This window comes from Sminthopsis crassicaudata, chromosome X, assembly GCF_048593235.1.
Source record: "Sminthopsis crassicaudata isolate SCR6 chromosome X, ASM4859323v1, whole genome shotgun sequence".
Taxonomy (NCBI): Eukaryota; Metazoa; Chordata; class Mammalia; order Dasyuromorphia; family Dasyuridae; genus Sminthopsis; species Sminthopsis crassicaudata.
In genome coordinates this window covers 60,090,932-60,108,076 of record NC_133623.1, presented here as the reverse complement: position 1 = coordinate 60,108,076, position 17,145 = coordinate 60,090,932, and the positions used below count along the sequence as shown (strand labels likewise).

Sequence of the window (17,145 nt, the reverse complement as noted above, 5' to 3'; positions counted from 1 at the left end):
AAGAATTATCAAATAGATAAAAGCTTTTGAGGAGGGAAAGAGGGAGAGAGAAGGAAAAAAAAGAACTGCTAGGGAGAGAGGGGGGGAGAGAGAGTCAGAGAGAGAAAAAGAGTAAATTAGAGAGACTAAAATCCGAGAACTAGATACAAAGATACAGGAGAGAGAAAGAGAGAGGGGAGGACAGGAAAAAAAAAAGGAGTTGCCATTGATAAAGACCACAGGAATGGGGGAAGAGGCCATTGTGATGGAAAATAAGCAATTGAACAAGGAGAGAAATCATTATCAAGGGATAGGAACCTTGGGAATTGTGAACAATCCAGCCAAGTGTCCTAGTGATTAGAGCTTTATATTTGGAGTTGCCTGAATTTCAATTCGCCATCAGGAACTGACAAGATGTCTTACTTTGGAGAAGTCCCTTGACCAAGGTCAGTCTCTTTTTTTCATATCAGTCAACTTATGGGGCTGGAATTGATGGTATCTAATGACTTTCTGATTCCTTGATCCTCTAATTGCCAGAGAGTGAAAACAATGTATAATTGAGTGAGAGAGAGAGAGAGAGAGAGAGAGAGAGAGAGAGAGAGAGAGAGAGAGAGAGAAAGAAAGAAAGAAAGAAAGAAAGAAAGAAAGAAAGAAAGAAAGAAAGAAAGAAAGAAAGAAAGAAAGAAAGAAAGAAAGAAAGAAAGAAAGAAAGAAAGAAAGAAAGAAAGAAAGAAAGAAAGAAAGAAAGAAAGAAAGAAAGAAAGAAAGAGAAAGAAAGAAAGAAAGAATCAGAGGACAGATCAATAGATCCAGGAACCATATATGGAGATGAGAGAGAGGCACAGAAAGTGATATAGAGTAAAATAGAAAGAAAGAAAGAGAATCCTTTGGTAGAGACCAAAGGAATGAAGGAAGGGACTATTCTGAAGGATATTGAGCAGTTGACCAAGGAGCCAAATAGTTATAAAAGGACAAGATTCTTGGGAAGTTTGAAGCAAACCATCTAGGTCTCTTAAGTGATCAGAGCAGTATACTTAAAATTGACTGAATTTAAATTCCACATTGGGCTGACAAGCTGTTTTACTCTGGAGAAATCCCTTAACCACTGTCAGCCTCATTTATCATCTCAATTTATGGGGCTAGACTTGATGGTATCTAAGGATCTTCTAGCTCTGTGATCCTTTGGTTCTTAGGAAGTGAAAAGGATGTTTACTTGGGATTAGTCTTGCAATTGAGAGAGATAGAATTAGGGGGGAATCAGGTACCAAGAATGATAGGGAGATAGAGACAAATGTCTAAAGGAAGTGTCCCTGTTGGAACTGAGGATAGTAAGTACAGTAACACATCTAGATATTATAGTGAACTCTTCTTGGAACCCCAAATGATCTGAGCTAAAATTTGATTTACTTTTTAATAAGTGTTTGACCATGAGTATCAATTTCAATCCTCTGCCCTACTATAGTAGAGGACGACTCAATGGCCCTTTGGATTCTTTCCATCTCCAAATCTATGATCATATTGATGATTGTGGCAAAATGAAAAGACCACTTGATTATTGCTGGCAATTAGGATGAGGACACAAAATTTTTGAGGACATAGAAGGAGGAAAAAGAGTGAGAGAGACACACAGAGAGCCAGAATAAGAAAGAGAGAGAAACATCAAGAGGCAGAAACAAGAAATAGAGAAATGTAGATAGAGTGGTAGTGTCATGAAGACATACATAGAGATAGAAATAGAAAGAAAGGTAAAAAAACACAGAGAAAGCAAAAAAAGAATTTCATGATACTGAAATTTTTGAGAAATATGGAGTAATATTTATTTTGAGAAAAATGAGAGGAACAGAAAAAGAAGATCCCAGGAGAGGGAGAAATGCACAGAGAAGAGATACTTGGAAGGTATAGAAAGATGGAGGAAGGGAGACAGATTTGGGATAGAGAGAGATATAAAAATGGAGAATGGAAGTGAGATACTAAGAAACCTAAAGATAGATACAGAAAGAAAAGGAGAGAGAGAGAGAGAGAGGAGAGAGAGAGAGAGAGAGAGAGAGAGAGAGAGAGAGAGAGAGAGAGAAAGAGAGAGAGAGAGAGAGAGAGAGAGAGAGAGAGAGAGAGAGAGAGAGAGAGAGAGAGAGAGAGAGAATGAGAATATCAGGGAGAAACATAGAGACAGAAAAAAGATAATGAGCGAGAAATAGAGAGATAACAATCAGAGAAAAATAGAGACAGAAAAAGAGAACTACAGAGAGGGGAAGACAGAAACACAGAGAAATATGGAGACAAAATCAAAGAGAAATAGACAGAAAAAGAGAACCAGAGACAGAGAGAAATATAGAAATAAAATCAGTGAGAAAGACAGAAAAAGAGAATGAGAGACACAGACAAAGAGAGGCAGAGAGACAGAAAGAGACAGAAGTATAGAGATAAAATCAGAGAGAAAATGAGAATGAGAGACAAGAGACAGAAAGAAAGAGACAGAGGCAGAGAGACATAGATAGAGACAGAAATATAGAGAAAAATCAGAGAGAAATAGAGAGACAAAGACAGAAATATAGAGATAAAATTAGAAACAGAGAAAGAAAAAGAGAACAAGAGAAAGAGAGAGACAGAGAATGATAGAGAACGGAAGAAGAAAACCAGAGAGAGACAGGCAGAGAGAAATATAAAGATAAAATTAGAGAGAAACAGAGTCAGAAAAAGAACCAGAGAGAGACAGAGACAAAGAGAAGCAGAGAGACAGAGAGAGAAATATAGAGATAAAATCAGAGAGAAATAGAAAAAGAGAATGAGAGAGAGAAAAGACAAAGAAAGAGACAGACAGATAGAGATAGAGAAATATAGAGAAAAATCAGACAGAAATAGAGAGACACAAAAAGAAAACTAGAGAACCAGAGATATTCAGAGACAGACACAGAAATACGAAGATAAAATCAGAGAGAAATAGAGAGACAGACAAATATAAAGATTAAAATCAGAAACAGAGAAAAAAAGAGAACAAGAGAAAGAGACAGAGAAATATAGAGAAAATCCAAGAGGAATAGAGCAACAGAAAAAGAAAACGAGAGAGAGAGAGAGAGAGAGAGAGAGAGAGAGAGAGAGAGAGAGAGAGAGAGAGAGAGAGAGAGAAACACAGAGATAAGATTAGAGAGAAACAGAGAGACAGAAAAAGAGAACCAGAGAAAGACAGAGAAAGAAAAAGAGAACCAGAGAAAGACAGAGAAAGAAAAATTAAGAGAACATCAGAAAAATGCATTTTGTTTTCTTTCTCATTTTTGTTTCCTTTTTGATCTGATTTTTCTTGGGTGGAAAGATAAGTGTATAAATATGTATACATATATTGGATTTAACATATTTTTAGCCTGTTTTATATATATTGGACTGCTTGCCATCTAGGGGAGGGGGTGGGGGGAAAGGAGAGGGAAATTGGAACACAAAGTTTGTCCATGTTTAAAAATAATCCATGCATAAGTTTTGAAAATAAAAAGCTGTAATTAAAAAAAAAAGAAAATCAGAAAGAAAGAGAGACAGAAAAAGAGAAAGTGATACGGGGATAGACAGATAGCCAAAGTCGAGACAGAGACATATAAAAAAATCAGAGAAACAGAAAAAGAGAACCAGGAGAGAGACAGATAGACATACAGGAGACAAAGTGACAGAGAGAACTATATAGATAAAATCAAAGAGAAACAGAAAGACAGAAAAAGAGAATAAGAGAGACAGACATACAGAGAAGGACAAAGTGAGAGAGAAAACTATACAGATAAAGTAAAAGAGAAAGAGATACAGAAAAAGATGAGAGAGAGACAGAAAGAAATATAGAGATAAAATCAGAGAGAAATTGAGAAGCAGAAAAAGAGAACCAGAGACAGAGTGAAAAAGAGAGACAGACAGACAAATACAGAGATAAAATCAGAGACAGAAAAAGAAAATTGAGAGACAGAGACAGAAACAGAGCGATATTTAGAGATGAAATCAGAAAGATAGAAAAAGTGAACGAGATAGAGACGGAGACAAGACAGACAGGAACAAAGAAATATAGAACTAAAATCAGAAAGAAACAGAAAAGAGAACCATATATATGTATATATCAGAAACAGAGAAAAATAATGACAAAGAAACAGACAAATTTAGAGACAAAATCAGAAAGAAACAGACAGAAAAAGGGAACGAGAGATTCAGAGACATAGAGAAAGAAATATAGAGCTAAAATCAGAGAGACAGAAAAAGCGAACGTGAAAGAGAAAGAAAGAGAGGGATATATATAATCAGAGAGACAGAAAAATAGAATCAGAGAGATAGAGACAGAAAGGAATATGGAGATAAAATCAGAGAGAAATAGAGAGACAAAGACAGAAATATAAAAATTAAAGTCAGAGAAAGAGAGAGACAGAAAAAGAGAACCAGAGAGAGATACAGAGAAATATAGAGATAAAATCAGAGAGAAAGAGAATAAGAGAAATCTAGAAAACATCAGAATGAAATGCATTTTGTTTTCTTTCTCATTTTTGTTTCCTTTTTGATCTGATTTTTCTTGTGTGGCAAGATAATTGTATAAATATGTTATACGTATATTGGATTTAACATATATTTTAACATGCTTAATATACATTTAATTACTTGCCATCTGGCGGGGTGGGGGGAAGTGGGTGGGAAATTAGAACACAAGGTTTGTCAATGTTGAAAAAGTATCCATGCATACGTTTTGAAAATTTAAAAAAAAGAAAATCAGAAAGAGAGACAGAAAAAAGAAAGAGAGAGAGACAGGGGGATAGGCAGAGACAGACAAAGTCAGAGACAGAGAAATATAGAGAGAAAATCAGAGAGAAATAGAAAAAGAGAACCAGAAAGAGAGAGCTGGAGAGAGAGACAGACATACAGGAGACAAAGTGACAGAGAGAACTATACAGATAAAATCAAAGAGAACCAGAGAGACAGAAAAAGAGAATGAGAGAGACACATAAAGAGTGGGACATAGTGAGAGAGAGAACTATAAAGTAAAAGATAAATAGAGATACAGAAAAAGATAATGAAAGACACAGAGAGAGACAGAAAAATATAAAATCAAAGAGAAACAGAAAAAGAGAACTAGAGAGACAGATATAGAGACAGAGAGAAATATGGAGATAAAATCAGAGAGAAACAGAGAGACAAAGACAGAAATATAGAGATAAAATCAGAAATAGAGACAGAAAAAGAGAACCAGAGAGACAGACAAAGAAATACCGAGATAAAATCAGAGGGAAACAGAGGAGGATCTTGGAGGATCCATCCATTCAGAGAGAGATGGTTCTTCTGAGGAGTAAATTCTAGGTCAGCAGAGATTTTCTAGGAAGAAGAGGCTCCTGGGGCCTGATGAGAAATCACTAGAATTTGGATTCATAATACCTGAGTTCAAGTCCTGCCTCAGATAGGTTACCAAGCAATGTATTTAATCTCTCATGGATAGGATTTCCTCCTCTGAAGAATGGTATCTCTCAATTGGATGGATGGCTTGTAGTTTCCTTCCAGCTTAATATGCCTGGGAATGATGAAGGCAATAGAATTGTCTTGTGATTCTGGAGACAGTTAGACATTGAGGAAATAGATCATTCAACAGAGGAGAGACAGAGAAAGCAAACACAATTGGTTCTAGTTTGGGAAGAGGGAGCTAGTTCTCCCAGAGAACCAGAGAGACAGAGAGAAATAGAGAGAGAAAGCAAGTACATGGTAATGGGCAAAGAAATGAAGAAGAAGACCAGTTGTGGAGAACTGGAGTTGTGGAGTAAGTAGTGGAGAAAGGAGATCACAGGTGAGGGAGAGATGGAAAGGCAGGGGCACCTCTCAGTTATAGGGTGAGCCAGCTAGGAGTCATTGTGGGTAGCACATTATATTTGCAAATTTGAGCTTATATCCCACATTGACAAATGAGAGAGAGAAAAAAAAGCAGAGAACTAGAGACTGAGACAGCAAAACAGAAGGAAAAAGAAAAGCCTCCAGTTAGAATTGACTCTTTGTGTTTAAGCCCCATCAAAGCTAATGACAAGCTCTGTTCCTTTGGAGATGCCACTTAACAAATGACAGCCTTCATTTGCTCCTCATTAAATTTATTGGGCTGGATTTGATGGTGTCTAAAGACTCTGTAGCTCTCTGATCCTTTGGATGCCAGACAGAGAAAAGGATGTGTATTTGTAATTAAGCTTGGAACAGAGACCTAGAGTTAGAGGGAATCTGGCAGTGCCATTGAGAAGGAGACAGAGGAAAACATCCACTGCAAATAGAAGTGTGCGCAGTGAGGGAATAGATAGAGGAAAAAGGCAGATCTCCTAGTGGACTCTTCCTGGAAGTAGAATTAACTGAGTTCAAATCCTAATTTATTCAGAAGAAATGTTTGACCCTGGGTCCAATCAATTAGCATATATCAGCCTCTCTCCGCCATTTTACTGTAATAGAGTTGGATCCAATGGACCACTGAGTTCCTTTCAGCTCTAAATCTTTGATCTCATTCATGATAGGGGAAATAAAAAGACTAGCTAGTTTTATGTGTAAATTACAGTAAAGGAGAAAAGTTTTCAAAGAGGAGAAGGAAAGAAGAGGGAAGGAAGGAGAGAGTGATAGAGGAAGGAGAGAGACAGAGAGATTAAAAGTGAAACACAAGGACAATGCAAAAGAAAATTAGAGTAAGAAAGAAGGGGAGAAGGGAGAGGCAGACAGAAAGAGAGAGAAAGAGTAAGGGAGGGAGAAAGATGGAGAGACAGAGAGAGGGAAACAGACAGAGATATAGAGAGACAGAGACAAACAACAAGTTAAAATCAGAGAGAAGCAGAGAGAACCAGATACATAGTTGAGAGAGATGAGTACAGAGACAGAGAGTAACCGAGGGAAAGAGAAAGAGAACCCCTTAATAAAGGATAAAGGACAGAGGAAGGTATTTTAAATGACAGTGAGCAATTGAGCAAGGAGTCAATAAGATGTAAAGGGATAAGATGACAATAATGAGGCAAACCATCTAGGTCTCCTAGTGGTCAGAGCAGTATACTTGCTGACTGAGTTTAAGTTCCACATCAGGGGCTGACAAGCTGTTTTAGTCTGGAGAAGTCCCTTAACCACTGTCAGCCACAGTTTTTATCTCAGTCAACTTATAGGGCTGGACTTGATGGTATTTAATGACCCTCCAGCTCCATGATCCTCTGGTTGCTGGAGAGTGAAAATCATGTCCAATTGGGATTAGTCTTGGAAGAGAGAGTGATAGAGTTAGTGTGAATCAGACACTGGGGATGAGAGGGAGAGAGGCAAGTGTCCACAGGAAATGGAAGTATAGGGAATAAGGGGGAATACGTAAAACAAAATAGCTAGATATCCTAGGGAGCCTTCTTGAAAGTCTGAATGATCTGAGTTCAAATTTTAATTAACTTTTTAACAAGAGACTGACTCTGGGTAATAGATAATCATTCTCTGTCCTCTGTCATATTATAATAGTGATGGCTTTAGAGCCAATAATTCATTGAGGAGGAGAAAGGTATAAAGGGAAAGGATCTCTGGGAACAGCCTTTAAGGGCCATTTGTGGGACTGGTAAAAACGAAGTCTCCATATTTATATTCGTGACTTCAAATCCTTTCTCACACAGGTTCTTAGTAGATATGTGATCCCAGGCAAATCACTTCAATTGACTAAGCCTTGTTTTCTTCTATCCTAAAATGATAGACTTGAACTCAGTGACTGCTGGAGTTAGTTCTAGCTCAAATTTGAAATATGGGTAGCAGGGTGGTTCTAGAAGGTGGGCAGAGGCAAGGGTATGTTTATACCAAGGAGAGAGAGCTGGAAAGGGAAGTTAGAGTTTTAGACCTGGGACGTGTCTGGGAGGCCGCTCGGGGCCATTGGACAGAGTCCTCTGGTGGAAGGAGAACTACTGGAGTTTGCATCTGAACTCAGCTGGGGCAAAGTTGTTTGCTCCTGGGCAAGTCACTTCACTTACTTAGCCACAGTTTTCTCTTCTGTCAAATGCTGGTGTTGCACTCGATGATCTCCCATCGTCCTGCGGCTGCATGGCGCCGTGAGGGTCAGAGGGCAAGGAAGCCCTGGCACTGATGCCGTGTGTGTGTGTGTGTTGGAATGAGAACCACAGTCCTCTGGCCACCTCTTGATGGCCTAAAATGTAGAAATCCCCCAGCTCCCTGGGAGAATCCCCTATCCCCCTACAAGGACAGGGTCAACGTCTTACCCACCGTGGTGACAAGGACTTGCTGTCCTTGGATAAGAGGCCATGCATTTTTGTCCAAAATGGCTCCATTTTAATATTTTTAGTAAATTTATTATTTATTTTAATTTAAATAAAATTGGGTCCTTCCCCTTATCTCCTGTCCTTGAATACAGAGTGTATTCATCTTAATGAATGTAAGAAACATTCATTAAGTACCTGCCCCATGTCAGGCCCATGTTAAACCCAGGAGATGGGAAGAAAGGAGAAAGGGGGCTCTTCAGGAGCTCCCAGTCTAAGACACCAAGCCGGCAGCTATGGAGGAGCCTTGGTGAGAAGGGAGACCGCTGCAGGCATGGGGACAGCCACTGGTAATGGTGAGAGTCAGAAGATGGAGCGTGTTGTTCTGAGAAAAAGGAGGCCAGTGGCACTGCATTCCATATATATTCTATTGGGGGAGTGTAAGGTGAAAGGAGACTGGAAAGGCTTTGAATGCCAAGCAGAGGAGTTTAGATCTCCTTCTGGAGGCTCTGGGGGTCACTGAGTCGTGGCCCTGATGGCTGAGCCGCTGAATGGAGGATGGAATGGACGAGGGTGACAATGGAGGCAGGAAGAGCAATAAAAAGGCTCTTCCAATGGCCCAATATCAGAGGATGAGGAACTGCCCAGAGTGGGGGCAGTGTCCCAGGACAGAAGTGGCACTTGTGAGGATGTGCAGAAGGTAAAATGGGCAGGCCTTGGAGACAGATAATAAATCCTTTGGTTTTCCTTCCAAATTGTCCCTTTCCTCCTTTGGCTCATCCCTTTTATTGTCTCTCTCCCTCTCTTGTGAACTGTTTGTATTCTGAGAGCAACTCTGTTCCTTAAAAATCTGTAGTTGCTTCTATTCATGGAGAACAGCCTTCCTTAGCAGGCTAGATGTAGTAGGCGTTGATCAAGGGTCATTGGCTTGTGGTTAAGTGCTGTGCTTCTTGTAAGAGGTCGAGAATGTTCCAAATGCTTGAAATTAGAAGGGAGATTAGTGTGGTTCTCTGTGAGCTAGTGGAGTGATGGGATACCCGAGACTGCTGGAACGCGCACTAGGTAAGATTTTTGCTTACCTCACTGGCCTCCCATGGTAATGTCACTCTTCTACTCGTTGGGCAGGAAGAGTGGTTTTTATGCAGGTGTCTTTGGTCCAAAGGAGAGGAGAGTGAAACTTGCAGAAAGGGCGGTGAGTCAGGCGTTTGTTGGTTGTGGTGACGATTCAGGGGTTTGTTGGTTGTGGCTTCATAGGACGGGCAGTTCTGTGCCAGGGAATTGTCTTCATTGTGAACTGTTGATCAAGGCTGGGATTCTCCATCTTGGTAGCTGTAGCTACTTCTCAAGCTTTCTCTTTGGCAAAGTAGACAGGAAAGATGTAGGGATCTTGTGCCTCAATAGGAGGAACACTTCCTTTGTCTTGTCAGCAGAAGAGCTGGGAACAAAGACTTCCGATGGAACCTTTTGCTTCTTGACCTCAAGAAAAATCCTTCATTCCCCCACGAAATAAACAGAAGGCATTTAGTAGGGTTGCATGTGTGCATGAATGAGGATGGCCAGTGACTCTGTGAATGAATGTATAAGCTCAAACACATCACGAGGCAAAAATCCTTTGAAGACCTGAATGAGGTCTGTGGCTGCATCTTCTCACAGTGAGAGTCCCTGACAATCACTGACTCCTGAACTAGCTCAATGATTGGCCACTTCTTTTCATGTATCCATGGGGAATCCTACTGTGTGCACAGCCCTGTGCAGTGAAGTGTCAGTTCCACCTGCGTGGAGATTGGACCAAATTAAGAACCAACAAAACCATTTTAATCCCAGCTCATTTCTTGCTTCTCTCTGACTCTTTCTCTGTTCTTCTTATGCCTTTGAAAGGGGAGCTTAGAACTTTGTTAGGAGATCTTGTGTCTTGAGACTGTGGGAGAGAGTGAGCAGAATTTTGCTTGTGTTTGGTTGTTTTATGAAATATAGAGCATGTGCTGTCAATGTTGTTCATATTTAGTGTCTTTGTAAATCAAGCTGAGAGAGAGAGAAAGAGAGAGGGAGAAAGAGAGACAGGGAAAGAGACAGAGAGATTATTTTTTTATTATTTGCACAAATTTGTAGAATTCCAAAGTAATTAGAGAACAAATTTGTGTAAAGTACAATCTATTTGATTGTATTTCTAAATTGTAATGTGAATGGCTCATATATTCTTTTACAGCCTCCAATATCTTATTTGGTACAGCTCCTTAGAAGTGCTCAAAGTGGAGCCTTAAGTAGAATTTGCATATAAAATTCACCCTAACCCTATAGCATTCTCTTCCTTCTTTGGAAGATTGAAGGATTTATTACTTTAATATAGGGAAAATCATTTTACCAAGTAGAAGATTTTTAGCCCTTAATGGAATTGTAGGTAGTTGACATGTCTTGTCTCTAGTAATTCCAAAATGGAGGAAAAATAGGGCAGTAATTTTTGCAATTTGAAGTTTTAAAATATCATTTGTTGATTAAGAAAAAGCTAGTGCATTCCTGCTTGGAAAGAAAGAGACTAGTTTAAATCAGAGAGCAAAATGATATAAGGAAGCAAGCAATTTCATTTTAGAAGAGTAGTTGAGTTGACCATTTTGGTCTTCTGCGACTCATTTAGCAAAATCTAATCGCTGAGATAAACAAAAAGCAAAGTCGCCAACAAAAGAATTAACATGGACTGTGGCTTGATAAGCTTATAAGTAAAGAATCAAATTAGAAGAATTTTGTTGGTGAAATTAGAAACTATCAACCTTGAAGTTTCACTTCTGATTAGGGAAACAATAGTTTGAGATGCATAAGAAAAAGGTGCTGAAGTTGAGGAGCAGATGAGAGAAATTAGTTCCGAGATGGTCGGAGACATGATTTGTAAGGAGAGTTGTGAGACTGAGAAAGTAGATTGATTGGCAGTTGTAGGGCGTGCAGGGATCAGGCTAGTTTAATTCACATCAGAACAGAGAGAGGACTGCGCCTTTCTAACACCTCTTGAGTATCCCCCCCTTCTGGCCTCTGACTTGGCCCCCACTCTTGTCCAGGGCCTCATCACCTCACACCTGGACTGGGGCAATAGTGGCTCTGCTCCAGGTCTCCCCCTTCTAGTCCATCCTCCATTGGGCCAAGGAGGCTTTTCCTAAAGCTCAGGGCCAATCATGTTAGCTTTGCTCAGTAAACTTCAGTGGCTCCCTACTGCCTCCAGAATCTAATAAAGATTTTCTTAGGAGATCAGATCTCTTCCCAAGCTGCCCTTGCTGCATTTGCAGTCTTGTTCTACTTTATTCTCCCCCACCTCCTCTAGGTGCAGAGACATTATCCTCCTTGCTGTACCTTGACCGGGATGCTATTTATCCCCTGACTATCCACATTTTCACTGGCTTTCCACCATGCCTGTAATGCTCTACCTGCTCAGTCTCATGGTGGGTGGTCCCCTGTCCTGGGGGTCCAGACTACTGGAGTTCTCATTCTGACTCACACTGTGGCAAATGATGTTCCCTTGGGAGTCAACTGACTTCATTCAGTCTCAGTTTGCTCTTTTGTAAAACAATGGGGCTGGATGTGATGCCACTTGGTAGCTCTGTGACCCAGCTGATGAGAGAAAGAGAAAAGAGAAAGCCCCCCGGCCATTTGTGTGGAGAGAGAGAGAGAGTTGGAGGGAAGCCAGCAGGGAGGAAGATCAGAGAGAAGCAGTGAGGCCTGGGGGCAAAGTGTGAAGTGACACAGGCAGGGCTCCTGGGGGACACATCACTGTTGTGGATGGTCCTGGGGCCCCAAGTTCAAATTCTGCTTCCCAACATGCTTACTAGCTGTGGGATGCTGGGAAAGTCACCTAAATTGTCTAAGCTGCTTTCTTCTTTAAAATGATGGAGTTGGACTCAGTAGCCCTTATGGTTCATTCCAGCTCCAAATGTCAGATACTCTCAGTGACCAAGAGCTAATGCAAAGAGTGGTGACTTTTAGATTAGAGGAATAGTAGGGCAAAAAGCTTCTGAGCAGCCCGTTGAGAGAAGAGGAACATTTTCTGTGGACAGTGAGATATGACTAAACTCTTTTTAGAAGTCAGGATGAGGTGAGTTCAGATCTTACTTCAGAGTTCAAATAAGTATTTCACCCTGGGCAATTCAGTCAGAGTGTCTAAACCTGTGTGTTTCTTCTCAGTTAATATAATTGAGTGGGACTCAGTGGCCCCCAGGTTTCTCCTAGGTCTAAATCTATGATCATATCATGTATAGAAAGAAAAAAAAAGAATACTTATTATTGGGTGGGAAGGAGAGCAAGAAAAAAAAAACTTTTGAGGAGAGAGTGAGGGAAGAAGAAAAGAGGAAGAGGGAGAATGAGAGAGAAAAAGAGAAAGGGGGAGGAGAAAGATAGGGAGAGAAAAAGAGATACAGAGACGGGAGGAGAGATGGAGAGAGACAGAGAGAGAGAATGAAAGAGAGTCTTGGTAAGAGAAAAATATAGAGATAATGTAGAGAGATACCAAGATAAAAAGAGAGGCAGAGAGATAGAACCAGAATATGATAAGCAAAGATGAAAGATTGGCAGACAAAGCAAAATAGGAAAAGAGAACAAACACTTTGATAAGGATCAGAGGAAAGAGAGAACAGATCATTTTGGAGGATAGTGAGCAATTGAGTAAGGAGAGAAAAATTAGTGAAGGGATAAGAGTTTTGGGAAATGTGGGCACACCAGCTAGATTTCCTAGTGTTTAGAGAATTAGAGTTGACTGACTTTTAGTTCCCCATCAGGGTTGACAAGATATCTTAGTCTGGAAAAGTCACTTAACCACTGCCAGCCTCAGTTTTTATCTCAGTCAGCTTATGGGGCTGGATTTGATGGTAGCCTCCAGCTCCATGATTTTCTGGTTGCCGGAGAGTAAAAAAATATGTCCAGTTGGTATTGTTAGTCTTGGATTCGAGATACACAAAGTTCGGAAGAATCTTTCATTGGGGTTGAGAACGAGACAGGCACGTGTCCACAGGAAATAGACCAGTGGGGATTGAGGAGGATATATAGAGTAAAACAGCTAGATATCCTAGTGTACTCTTCTTGGGAGTATGAAGGAGCGAAGTTCAAATTCTAATGAATATTATTAATTAGTGTTGGATCTTGGGCAATTCAATTAGAGTACCAGTCTCTGTCTTCTGTCCTCATATTATAGAGAAAGACTCAATGGCACCTAGAGTTCCTTCTAGCTCTAAATCTGTGATCCTACTGATAATAAGGAGCAAAAGAAAAGACCAGTTGCTATTGCCTGGGAATTAGAAGAAGGAAAGAACCAAAGCTTTTGAGGAGGAGGTAGAGAGGGATTGATAGAGAAGCAAATAGTGACAGAGACAGGAAGAGAAATAGAATGAGGGAGATACAGAGAAATAGACTGATGAATAGGGAAAAAGTTAGAGAGTACCAATGAGAGAGAGAAAACCAGAAAGAGAGACAGCTTGAGACAGAGGGATAGACACACACAGGGAAGAGATCGTTATGGAGGAAGATGAGGAGTAGAGATAAGGGAGCATCTGCAAGGGAAGAGGCACCTGGGAAGTGTAGAAGACACAGCCTACTATATTGAGTAGAGCACTGTACTTGGAATTAACTCATTGAGTTTTAATTCCTCCAGAGCTACTGACAAGCTCAGACACTGAGAAGTCCCTAACCACTGTCTGCCTGTTTTCTCCTGAGTAAACTTATTTGGTGAGATTTGGTCATGTCTAATGACAGACCAACTCCACCTGCCTCTAGATCCCAGAGAGAGAAAAGGAGTCCACTTGGGATTTGCCCGCTAATAGAGAGAGAGTAAGATCTAGGAGGAAAGCGCATGAGGAGAAAGAAGTATCCTCAGGAAATAGAAATATATGCTATGGGAGGAATATGTAGAGCAAAACAGCCAGTTCTACTAATGGTCTCTTCTTGGAAGTCAAAGACCTCAGTTTACATCCTAGTAAACATTCACAGTTAACATTAACCACTGGAAAATGCAGTTCCAGTGCTAAGTTTCCATCTTCTGTTATAACAGAATTGGACTCAATGAGCCCCAGTTTTCATTTCTGCTCTTAATGTATGATCATAGTCATGAAAGGACAAAGGAAATTGCTAATTATTATTGGTGGGACTTAGACAAAAGAGATAAAGGGTTGGCGTAGAAGATAGAATAGAAAAGGGAGGGATTGTGGGTAAGGAAATGAAAGAGAAAGCCAGATCCAGGCAGAGTGAAGAGATGAAGACATAGTGTAGAAAGGAGATAGTGAGAGAAAGTCAAGAGATGTATATAAGAAGAGAAGAAGAAAAAAGACAAAAAAGAAAGTGGAAAAAGAAGAAACACATGATAAGAAGCAAGTATGTGAGGCAAGAAACAATGGAGGAAAAGAAGTAAACGAGGTAAGAGACAGAGGTGAGGGAGTGATGCAAAGGGAAGAGACGCTGGCAGTTTCTATAAGAATAGATGCAGAGAGAAAGACACAGACAGAGACAAAGAGAGGCAGAGAGAGAGAGACAGGGAGCAGACACAGAGAGATAGAGACAGAAAGATGCAGAGTGAGACAGAGAGGGAGCAGAGACAGAGAGAGAGAGGAGAGAGATGTACCGAGGGAGGCAGAGATAGAAAGATAGAGACAGATGCTGTGTGAGATAGAGAGGGAGCAAAGACACAGAGAGACAAAGGAGAGAGATTCAGAGCGAGAGAGAGGGAGCAGAGACAGAGATAGAGGATAGAGGTGTACAGAGGGAGGCAGAGACAGAGATGCAGCGTGAGTTAGAGAGGGGGTAGACAGAAAGATAGAGAGATGCAAAGAGAGACAGAGGGAGGCAGAGACCAGAGATGCATAAAGAGACAGAGAGGGAAGCAGAGACAGAAAGAGAGATGCAATGTGAGATAGAGAGGGAGCAGAGACAAAGAGATAGAGAGACAGATTCAGAGAGAGACAGAGATAGAAGAGAGGGAGCAGAGATAGAGGACAGAAAGACAGAGAGGAGAGAGATGCAGAGAGGGAGCAGAGGGAGAGAGAGATAGAGACAGAAAGATGCATTATGAGATAGAGAGGGAGCAGAGACAGAGAGATAGAGAGATGCAGAGAGAGACAGAGAAGGAGCAGAGACAGAGAGAGAGAGAGACAGAGAGGAGAGAGATGCAGAGAGCGAGGTAGAGACAGAGAGAGATAGAGACAGAAAGAAGCAGAGAGAGACAGAGGGAGCAGAGACAGAGATAGAGACAGAGAAGAGAGATGCAGAGAGCGAGGTAGAGACAGAGAGAGATAGAGACAGAGAGGAGAGAGATGCAGAGAGGGAGCAGAGGCAGAGAGAGATAGAGACAGAAAGATGCATTATGAGATAGGGAGCAGAGACAGAGAGATAGAGAGATGCAGAGAGAGACAGAGAAGGAGCAGAGACAGAGAGAGAGAGACAGAGAGGAGAGAGATGCAGAGAGTGAGGTAGAGACAGAGAGAGATAGACATAAAGATGCAGAGAGAGACAGAGGGAGCAGAGACAGAGATAGAGACAGAGAAGAGAGATGCAGAGAGCGAGGTAGAGACAGAGAGAAAGGAGAGAGGGAGGCAGAGACAAAGAGAGATACAGTGTGAGATAGAGAGGGAGGCAGAGACAGATAGAGATAGAGATAGAGATGCAGTGGGAGATAGAGAGGGAGCAGACACAGAGAGATAGATGCAGAGAAAGACAGAGAAGGAGCAGAGACAGAGAGGAGAGAGATGCAGAGAGGGAGGTAGAGAGAAATAGAGATAGAGACAGAGAGATGCAGTGTGAGATAGAGAAGAAGCAGAGATGCAGAGACAGACAGAGACAGTGAGAGGCAGAGATTGAGAGACAGAGATGCAGAGACAGAGGGAGATAGAGAGGGAGGCAGAGAGACAGAGATAGACACAAATAAAGACAGAATCAGAGAGGGGGCAGTGAGACGCAGAGAGAGAGACAGAAAAAAAGAAAGGCAGAGAGATAGAGACAGAGATGCACAGAGAGAGAGAGAGAGAGAGAGAGAGAGAGAGAGAGAGAGAGAGAGAGAGAGAGAGAGAGAGAGACACACAGAGAGACAAAGACAGAGATAGAGAGTCAGAGAGGGATGCAGAAACAGAGAGAGAGAGACAGAGAGATACAGATAGACACTCAGAGACAGGTAGAGATAAATATACAGAGATAGAGTCAAAAACAGAGAGTGAGAGACAGCGAAAGATGCAGAGAGAGGGAGGAGAGAGACAGATATATATATATATATATATATATATATATATATATATATATATATATATATATATATATATATACACAGAGAGAGAGACAGAGACAGAGACAGAGACAGAGACAGACAGGACAGAGAGGCAGAGAGAGAGAACTCCAGGGAATTGAGGATGAGAAGGAGAAAGAAGCAGCACCCCCAGGAATTAGAAGTGGGGCAGTGGCAGAATATGCAGACGAAGGCAGTTCTTGGAAGTGAGAGGGACCTGAGTTCAAATCCTACTGCACTTTTTATAAATGTTTCACCTCGGGCAATTCATTTAGAGTGTCCAAACCTCTCTGGCGTGTCATAACGGAGTTGGGAAAAGTGGCCCCGAGGGTTCCTTCCAGTTCCACGTCTCTGATGACAAGGAATCCAAGTCCACTTATTGAGCAGGATTGAGAAGGGAAATGCTCAGGGAAAAGGGAGGGACTGAGAGACAGAAAGAGAACCAGACCCCAAGGGATGGATCCGGAGAGGCAGACTGAGATGCGGAGCAAAAGTCAGTGCGGCCTTGAGATAGAAGTGAAACCCCAGGCACATACAGCAGCAGAGACAGAGACGGGGACACACAGAGCCACGTGAGACTCAGCTAGGGAGCCGGGGCAGAGGTCATGGAGGAAAACCAGGAACAGAGTCAAAGAGGCCACCGGGAGGGAAAAACACAAAGACAAGAGGCAGCTGGCAAGCGGAGAAGAAATCAGTTGGGTGTCACAGTGGCTAGAGCCTTCTCCTAGCATTTGAGCA

At 41.3% G+C, this 17,145-nt stretch overlaps 1 long non-coding RNA gene across 1 annotated transcript in view; it reads left to right on the top strand.

Moving 5' to 3' along the window:
• LOC141548324 (uncharacterized) overlaps nucleotides 1-12,616 on the top strand; it is a 108,746-nt gene extending 96,130 nt beyond the window's left edge. Inside the window, exon 7 of the long non-coding RNA XR_012483895.1 lies at nucleotides 9,373-12,616. This is a non-coding gene — a long non-coding RNA (uncharacterized LOC141548324). The remainder of the gene's footprint in view (nucleotides 1-9,372) is intronic.
• Nucleotides 12,617-17,145: the final 4,529 nt, after the last annotated feature.